Source organism: Mus caroli, chromosome 12 (assembly GCF_900094665.2).
Source record: "Mus caroli chromosome 12, CAROLI_EIJ_v1.1, whole genome shotgun sequence".
In the NCBI taxonomy this organism is placed as follows: Eukaryota; Metazoa; Chordata; class Mammalia; order Rodentia; family Muridae; genus Mus; species Mus caroli.
Window position 1 is genome coordinate 57,527,464 of NC_034581.1, and position 9,820 is coordinate 57,537,283.

Sequence of the window (9,820 nt, forward strand, 5' to 3'; positions counted from 1 at the left end):
TGGCATAATTTAAATGTTGATCTGATTTTATTAATTGGCCTGAGAAATGCACCTTCTATTGGAACATAGAAGACTCTGTTTTAATTTGGATTTGATGAAATTAATATAAATCAATATATTTAAAAGAATAATCCATTATCTATATAATTATCACAATTGGATGTGTAATCAAAATGAATTTATATTATCCAAAATAGTAAAAAAAAAAAAGTGAAATAAATAAATAGTGAAGAATAGGCTTTTAGAATTTTATAGAAAAGAAATATCCCTAATGATGCCTTATATTTGACATGCTCTTTCAAAGATATTTCAGATATAAATAAGAGCTCTTAGATTTACTGTAGCATATCAAAATATGCAAATATAAAATACTTTTAAAATTCCAGAGACAACTTCTGAAGATGAAAGGGATGGAGACTCACTTGTAGTTGAAATTTAACTTGTAAGTGAAATCACTGTGCCTGTTATCTTGAAATGCAGTTAACAAATTTAATAAAAATAGTCAAGTAACTGTATTTAATTTAAATTTGTCTCTAAATATACTGTTATATGTTTTCTGTGAGGGTTTTATTGTCTGGATAAATCTCTTAGTGTGTATGTGGAAGGAAAAAATACTCTGTAGATTGCCCAGGAGGAAAGAGGACTTCTACACAGAAGCAATTGATACTTTGTTTCTGAGTCTTCCAAATATATTAATGTAGCATAAAGCTTCTAAATTTGATACTGCCTTAGCAGAGAGATTAATCAGTTGTTCGGTACAGCATATGTTCTTATAGCCTCTCTGCAGCAAAGGGCTATAGCAATAATCCCAGGTTTTTTAAACTCATGCTTCTTCTCTACCCACAGAACTCATGCTAAACATTTATCAACCAACCTCGCCATATGTCAGCTTTTCAAACTTTCTGCCAACTTAATGTCTGCCTCCTTGGTTATTGTAAAAGTTTTGACGTTTCATTATTGTTTTGCTTCTCAATTTACAAAGAGAAAAGTCATAGTCACTTCATCTGTGACTTTCCTTCAGTTCTATGAAGAACACTAAAAACTATTCAATCTGACCTAGGACTTTTGATGCAGCGATTATTAAAGGAATAGACTAGTTAAGTCTAAGAGAAAGCATGGCCTGGGAGGTAATGGTTGCTGTTGTTAATTTCATCTACTGTTATTATTTTGTCTTTGTTTTACTTTCCCAAGCATAGAAAGTGATGATGTGAAAAAGATAAAGTAAATCTGTGGCGTCTGATGCTATTTAAGAGCTTCCCAAATGATGGTACCCCTAGACACTCCAGAATTTGATTAAAACATAAGTGAACCGCAGTGTACATATAACAACAAAATAATTTATTTAAGTACATACCTCCACATTTGCCTCTGTAAACACAACTTAGCTACTTATGCTATTGAATTATTTGCTGTCTTTAATATTTCCATAATAACCTTCCATGGACCCCCCTCCCGAAGTTATCTCTAGATTTTTAAGTCTATTTTTCTTTTTCATTTTTTGTTTTTTGTTTTTGTTTTTGTTTTGTTTTTCAAGACAGGGTTTCTCTGTATAGCCCTGGCTGTCCTGGAACTCACTTTGTAGACCAGGCTGGCCTCGAACTCAGAAATCCACCTGTCTCTGCCTCCTGAGTGCTGGGATTAAAGGGGTGTGCCACCACACTCATCTTTAAATCTATTTTTAATCTAATGTGTTGCTTAGTTTTTGCCCCTCTAAGGTTTATTTCCAAAATTAACTAATTTATCCTAGATGGGTTTGTTTAAGTGGATTTTTCTTGGCTTCTTGTTTTAGTTTGGCAGCCAAGATTCTGTGTCAAAAGACACCATTCCTCGCTATATAGGAGATTGTAATTGCATTTTATAGCCATCTTTTTTGGCATTAGCATCCTTGTCTACACCTTCTAGACCAACCCTGGCATTTTCTGCTGCTAATATAGAAATCGATAAAATAGCACTCAAAATATATCCATTTATTAAACACTTTAGTTAGGAAAAAGCATCATGTGGGTCTGACCTTCTTGTTTGACTTTTCTACCATAGTTTACATGATTATAAGAGAAGGAGTGTGCCTTTTTTATCCCCTAAATGACTGAACCTATAACCATGAAAGAACAGATAAAGTGATTTCAAAGACATCAGATTTATTAATAATGCTAAACCTTCCAAGTAGCATTTAATGACATAACATTTGTGCATATTCAATGGGCACAAATTGGCACATTTAGTGCAACTATGATTTGATGATACAGAGTATGAAGACATGTCTAGCGACAGTTTACACATATTGCCCAGTGCCCTACCCCAGAAAGGTAAGCATAATCTTTAACACAGAAAACAAATGTTTTTAGATTTTGTATATTCTACTTCGACAATATATACATTTATTAAATACTCAATCACACAAATTGATTAAGGAAGATGACCTTTAAAATGTTTCAAATTAAATCTGCAGATATACTGCATAATTTCAACATGTCTTTGTCTAGTGAAAAATAGTCCTACAAAACACAATATAGTCTAATACATATGTCAATTGAATTACTATACAGTGATTTCCATATTTATTCTCTTGTTCTTCATCATGACTTGCCATCATATAAATCTTAGGTCACATCATTTTCCACAGCAGTCATTTAAACAATAAATTCATTCAATCTCTTATGCTATAATTTCTTTGAATAAAGTTCTTCTACTGATATACTGACATTTTTTGTTAGGAATTATGTTGTATAATGTAATATGTTTGTTCTCTCAAAAATGTTTACTCTAATGATAAATGTTTACTTCATATTATTTAATTAAGAAAAAACTGCCCCTCAGGTGTGCTTAGGCCCTTACGTTTTAGTTAATTTCTGATGTAGTCAAGCTGACAACCAAATATATTCAGCTCATTTTCTAAGGTAGAAGCTTCCTGTGTCAACACAAGAGTTACCTTTTTGCTCATTTCTTTTCCAAATTAGTTTGGAAGATATCATATCCAGTTAAGAGAACTATGACCCTGTTCTTCCACATTAATTAGACAAACTGATCACAATGATTGTAATGCATTTTTCTGTGTTTGATAGTTCAAATAGTTTAAAGTACTTATAATTGAACTTGGTCACTAATATAATTGTGAAAACATTAGAGAGTAATCTTTAATTTAATTTACACCTCAAGTTTAATGAAAAACTTTATAAGGGTTCCTTTGGATTTTTCTTCATTTATTTTTGTTCAATTTTAGATAGACTTTTTGGTATAATTTCTTAAATGCATACTGTATTCATATTTCCATTTACCTTTTTCTGCCCCTCTAAACTCTTCTTATATCTCCCACAACGCTTCTCAAATTCATGACCCTTACTTCCTTAATTGTAATTGTTATTCATAAACACACATGCCTGCCTATGTGCACACACACATTTAGTGTTGTTTATATTGTTTATATGTTCATATGTCTAAGGGTGATGGACAACACTATAGGCATTTGTGATTCTTCTTCTCATAGCAGCCATTTATTGCCACGAACTCTGGTCGAGTCAGATTGACAGGCTGAGAGGCCTAAAAGCTACTCACAAGGCAAAGAGTTTCACGGAAACTCACCTCCTGGAGTCTGGCATTCTCTCTAACCCATACATTAATATTCCATTCCCGCGTTAGTCTGGTGCATGGATCCACGAGCTCTCTTTTAGTATTATCCTAAATTATCCTAAATTATTTAGTATTTAGTATAAGTGCCTTCTAAGATTGAATTCTGACATAGCCAAGCCTTCACCAGTGTTCCAATGTCCTAGAAAGTACTTGAGCTGACCATGGGATTAGAATTCAGGAAGAATGTTCCTATTCAGTGACATTCANAATTGCCTCTGATATTACACTATCACTTTGAATAAAAGCTAGGTCACTGCCCTACACAGGAATTTACCATCTTCTAGGAAGCAGGAAGTTTGAGACCTAAACAGGAACCAGAATAGATAGAACTATAGATCGCTGAGTTACACCCATATACACACACGTATTTACAATGGCCTAAGGGGAAGGTGGACTATACAATAGACTAAAATAGGAACTATGGCAAGGGCACGAAGTCCTTGACCCTGGTTTCTAAGATTAAGTGAATCTTAGGTGGAGCTCTTGTTGATCCCAGTTGTTAACAATGAATTCTATCCCAGGTGGTTCCTGTTAGACCTTCTGTGTTTGCATTCCTGTTATATGTAAGAATCCAGTAACCTCTTTGTACCTTGCTGGTGTGTCACCCAACTTCCTTATTTTCTTCCGTATAAAAAGTTTGATGCTAGATTTGACAAAACACATTCATATTCTACACAACTTCTCCTGTGTGCATCTGTCTGTCTTCTCATCCAACTCTTTGCCCACCTGCGACTAGAGACCCGTTCCACGCAGACAAAGGGGCCCAGAGGGTCTGTGGCAATTTATTTCTTGTAGTTCTTCATTTAGGAATTAGATCCTATGAGGTCTCTACCAATTAAGTTTGCATGTCAAATGTTGCCATCACTGTTCAGGACTTGGGCACTCAAAAATTGTTGATATTTCATTGGTCATTATGAAAGATATGTTCTCACTGCAGAAATATTAGTTCTGGACTATTAAAATATTTTTATTACTTTTGCATGATGTTTTCTGAGATTCAGTGTAAGACTCACGTTGTAAATATGTCAGTTGAAAGTAGAAACAGTCAATGGTTTCCTGAATTTTGAACACTTTTAATTCTCTGTAATGATCTCAATTGGCTATAGGGAGAAGTTTTTTAATAAGCTAGGGCAACACTCCTCAGTGGGTAAAAGATACATTCTTTTGATAGAGATACAAATTATTCAAGCATCAGAAAGTGGATGGAGAAGGTTCTATTCTAGGCTCCATGAGCTAAAATAAATTTTTATTGGCTATTTAATTTATTTACATTTCAAATGTTATCCCCTTTCCAGGTTTCCACACTGCAAATTCCCCTATCCCATCCCCCCCTACTCATTGCTTCTATGAGGGAGCTTAACCACCCACCAAGCCATCCCCTCCTGCCTCACCACCCTTGCATTTCCCTACACTGGGGCATTGATCCTTCATAGGACCAAGGACCTCTCTTCTCATTGATGCCAGGCAATGCCATCCTATGCTACATATGTAGCTGGATCCAAGGTTCTCTCCGTGTGTATTCTTTATTGGTAGTTTAGTCCCTGGGAACTCTAGGGGTTTGGTTGATATTGTTGTTCTCCCAATGGAGTTAAAAACCCCTTCACCTCCTTCCGTCCTTCACCTAACTCCTCCATTGGTGTTCTCATGCTCAGTCTGATGGTTGGCTGTGAGCATCTTCATCTGTATTGGTCAGGCTCTGGAACAGCCTCTCAGGAGACAGGTATATCAGGCTCATGTCAGCAAGCAACTCTTGGCAACTGTAATACTGTCTGGGTTTGATTCTGCATATGAGATAGATCCCTAGCTAGGGCAGTCTCTAGATGGCCTTTCCTTCACTCTCTGCTCCACTTTTTGTCCCTGTATTCCCTTTAGACAGGAGCAATTCTGGGTTAAAATTTTGGAGAAATAAATTTTTTGCCATGTATTTATTTATTTATTTATTTATACTCCAGATTTTATTCCTCACCCCCTAATCCACCCTTTAACTAGTCCACATCCCATACCTCCTCCCTAATGCCTGTCTCCACTAGGATGTGCCCACCCCCCACCCCCACCTAACCAAACCTCTAAACTCCCTGGTGCCTCCAGTCTGGTGAGCATTAGGTGCATCTTCTTTGACTGAGCCCAGACCCTGCAGTCTTCTGCTATATATGTGTTGGGGGCTTCATATCAGCTGGTGTATGCTGCCTGTTTGTGTTTCAGTGTTTGAGTGATCTCAGCGATCCAGGTTAATTGAGACTTCTGGTCCTCCTACGGGTCACCCTCACCCTCAGCTTCTTCCAGCCTTTCTGTAAATCAACCACAGGAGTAAGTAGCTTCTGTCCATTGGTTGGGTGCAAATATCTCCATCTGACTCTTTAAGCTATTCGTTGGGTCTTCTGGAGTGTGATCATAAGTCCCTTTTTGTGAGTGCTCCATAACCTCAGTAATAGTGTCAGGCCTTGGGATCTCCCCTTAGCTGGATCCCACTTTGAGCCTTCTTTTTGTCACCATCCTCTCCATTTCCATCTCTGCAGTTCTCTCAGACAGGAACAATTATGGGTCATAGTTATGACTGTGGAATGGCAACCCCCTCCCTCATTTGATGCCCTGTCTTCCTGTTGGAGGTACTCTAAAAATTTCCTCTCTCTAATTTTGGGGATTTTATCTAAGGTGCCTCCCTTTGAGTCCTGAGAGTCTCTCAACTCCCAGGTCTCTGGTGCATTCTGTAGGGTCCCCTCAACATCCTACTTCCGGAGATTGCATGCTTCCATTCCACAAGTGAGTACTCAGACATGTTCATTGGTATTCTACCCACAATAGCTAGGAAATGGAAACAACCAAGCAGCTTTCAGCCTGTGGATAAAATGAACATGTAATAGATAAAATAGAATTACGTTCTGGTGTAAATGAAAAGGAACTAATAAAAGTTCAGGTATATGCATGGAACTAGGAAATATTGAGTGAGGTAATCCAAACCAGAAAGACAAATGCTGTACTTTCCTTCTTATTTGTAGAGTAAATTCCAAATCCACAATGAATATAGAACCTGGGATAATTGGAACTCAGAAATAAAGAAATGAGGAAGACTAGGACACATGTCCTATCACAAGTGAATGGAGAGGGAGCTTTTTCTTGGGATGAGGAGAAAAGTAACCAGACATCAAGGAAGGATGGAGGATAAATAAAAATATACATGTTTGAGAAGGCATTAGATAAATGCAATTTTAATATTTACTTAAAATTCATGTATAATGTAAATTAATGGATGTGTATATAAATGCATTTCATAGTTTGGGTTCCTTCTAAGGGTCATAGGCTATCAAAATCCTAATACAGGGCAAGAGAAATCTTCCTTCAAATTATTTTTCAGTGAAGTCCGAAAGACTTCAAGAACTATATAGACTCTTGGCATTGAAATTGGCTGCCTCCCATAACCTGAAGGTAATACCCAATAGCTGAAGTCACCACACACTTAGGTCACAGGACTTGTGATAATTGAGCTGGTATTTACCTGGATGCCTTATTTCTGAAGACAGTTTCTCATAGTATCTGAAGGTGCTATTCAAGCTGCCAAAGGAAAAAACAATCAAAAGCCCTACCTACCTATAACGTCAATGAACTATAACAGTGTCTAGCCAGCCAACAGCCCCTGTGATGCAATAGGGTCTTTTACATATTGGGCATAAGTAATCGTTCTCTAACTAGACCTAAGGGCCGCTCGACTGAGCGGAAATTCATGCTTGGTAGTATAAATCCACCCAATCTCTGTGGCTAGTGAGATCATGGTCTATTCCTGTAAGTATTCAGTTATTATAATTTATTATCAGGAAATAAACCAATGTTAAATTATATATATATTAAAAAAAAGAATGTGCTTTATCTGACAGAATTATTACACCATTTGTTCTTAATTTCAAACATTCATGCCCTCCCCCCAATTCTCTTCAAGTTTCAGTCATGAGCAGGCATTGAGTTCAGATGCGATAACATGGTCTCCCAGAAAGAAAATTACACGTACCTAAAAATCCAATGCCATTAGTATAGAAACACAAAAGCCTTTAGTCCTACTCATTGAATCTTTTGTACTTTTGAGCATATAGCTTCATGATCTGCAAGAAACTGAGAGCCACTTCACAGAACAGTGAAGCCCCAATGTTTAGGAGCACACATAGCCTCGAGTGTGCACCAAAGCTGCTGGGTCCTTCCTTTGGAAGAAAGGACTGTGTGTCACGCATACGAGTGGTAGTGTCCGTGACATTTCATTCTATACCTATGGAACCTTTGATTATACATGTTTCATAAAATGAAAAGATGAATTTGTTGCAGAGTACATGTTCCATTTTTATAGCATGAGAACAGTACAGTCAACCATTTATTCTGTAGTTGTATTGAAGATTCAGAATCCCCACCATGTATGTAGGAACAGCCAGCATTTGATCTCCTCCGTGACTCACAGGACTCACAGTCATCATTATCTCTGTTCTTCTGTTTTGTGAATATTTTATCTATTACCTGGTCCTCTTTCAGTGCCATTGGCCTGAGGTGAAGACTTTAGCTCATGGCGACGGGCAGGAGCCTGTACTGAAAGCCATGTTTCTGGCTGACACTCACTTACTTGGGGAGGTAAGAGGCCACTGGCTGGACAAATTAAGAAGGGAGTGGCAAATGGAGAGAGCTTTTCAGACAGCTCTGTGGTTGCTGCAACCAGAAGTCGCCTTCATTTTGGGAGACATCTTTGATGAAGGGAAGTGGAGCTCTGACCAGGCCTGGGCAGACGACGTGCAGAGGTTTCAGAGGATGTTCAGACATGACAGCCAAGTGCAGCTGAAGGTGGTCATTGGCAATCATAATGTTGGCTTCCACTATCAGATGAGTAAATACAGAATAAAGCGATTTGAGAAAGTGTTCGGCTCTGAAAGACTGCTCTCTCTGAAAGGAGTTAATTTTGTCATGATCAACAGTGTTGCAATGGAAGGGGATGGTTGTATCATAGACTCTGAAGAGGAAGCTGAACTCAGAGAGATCTCTCTTAAACTGAATTGCTCCCAAGAGGTGCCGGGATTCAGCCAATGTGACCGTGAGCAGCGGCTCCCCTTGTCTGCTCCTGTGTTGCTACAGCACTATCCGCTCTACAGGGCCAGCGATGCTAACTGTTCAGGTGAAGATGCAGCTCCCCCAGAGGAAAGGAACGTCCCCTTTGAAGAGAAATATGATGTTCTTTCTCAGGAGGCCTCACAAAAGCTGTTGTTGTGGCATCTGCCCTCGCCTTTTCTGTGTGGCTGGAAATGGTGCAGGTTGCACATGAGGAGATGAAGAACCGGTGACTGTTGCGTATAGTAATATGAGTTAAATTATATTTTAAATTGTACTTTTTATTCTGATTCTTTAAGATTCTGGTGAATGTTGTAAACATACTGATCTGTCTAAAGCATTTGTCACATTGATGACACATTACAGGACTTGTCTCCATTGATGATATAGACATAGAACTTGTTATAATTGATGATTTGTCTACAGGACTTGACACCATTGATGATCGATCTGTTTACAGGACCATCCATCAACAGTGATGATACACCTACAAGATTTTTCATCATTGCCTATTTAGTTTGTTATGATAAATATGTGAGTAGTCATACCCACAATTATGAACTTGATTTCTTAACAAACACATTGCTTGTCAAGTTTCCTGCTGTAAAATAAAATATATTGCCTTTCTATTCTTCTAGTCTATATTTGTTTTAAAATGTTACTAAAATGATTCTCACAGGTAATTGTGGTAATAATGAGCATGTTTCTTGCAAGTAGGTCTATAAAATTTATAAGAATTCTTCTGGTATAATGGATTGCTTCCTCACTGTGTATGCTATTATTCAAGACAGTATGGAATAAAATCAGTGTCAATTCATGATGCCACTGATACCACTTCTTTCTTTCTTTCTTTCTTTCTTTCTTTCTTTCTTTCTTTCTTTCTTTCTTTCTTTCTTTCTTTCTTTCTTTCTATTTTTTCCAAATCGGGGTTTCTCTGTTTAGTCCTGGCTCTCCTGGAACTCATTCTGTAGAACAGTCTGGCCTCAAACTTAGAAATCTGCCTGCCTCAGCCTCCCAAGTGCTGTGATTAGATATTGTGCTACCACTGTCTGGCGATACTTCTTCTTTCTTTACTGAGAAAAATACACTATTTGGATCCTATGACTTTCTTTTTTTTTTT

General features: G+C 37.5%; 1 pseudogene; it reads left to right on the plus strand.

Annotated features, from left to right (window-relative positions):
- Window positions 1-2,257: 2,257 nt before the first annotated feature.
- Window positions 2,258-8,922, plus strand: LOC110306529 (annotated as a pseudogene).
- The last annotated feature ends 898 nt before the right edge of the window (window positions 8,923-9,820 follow it).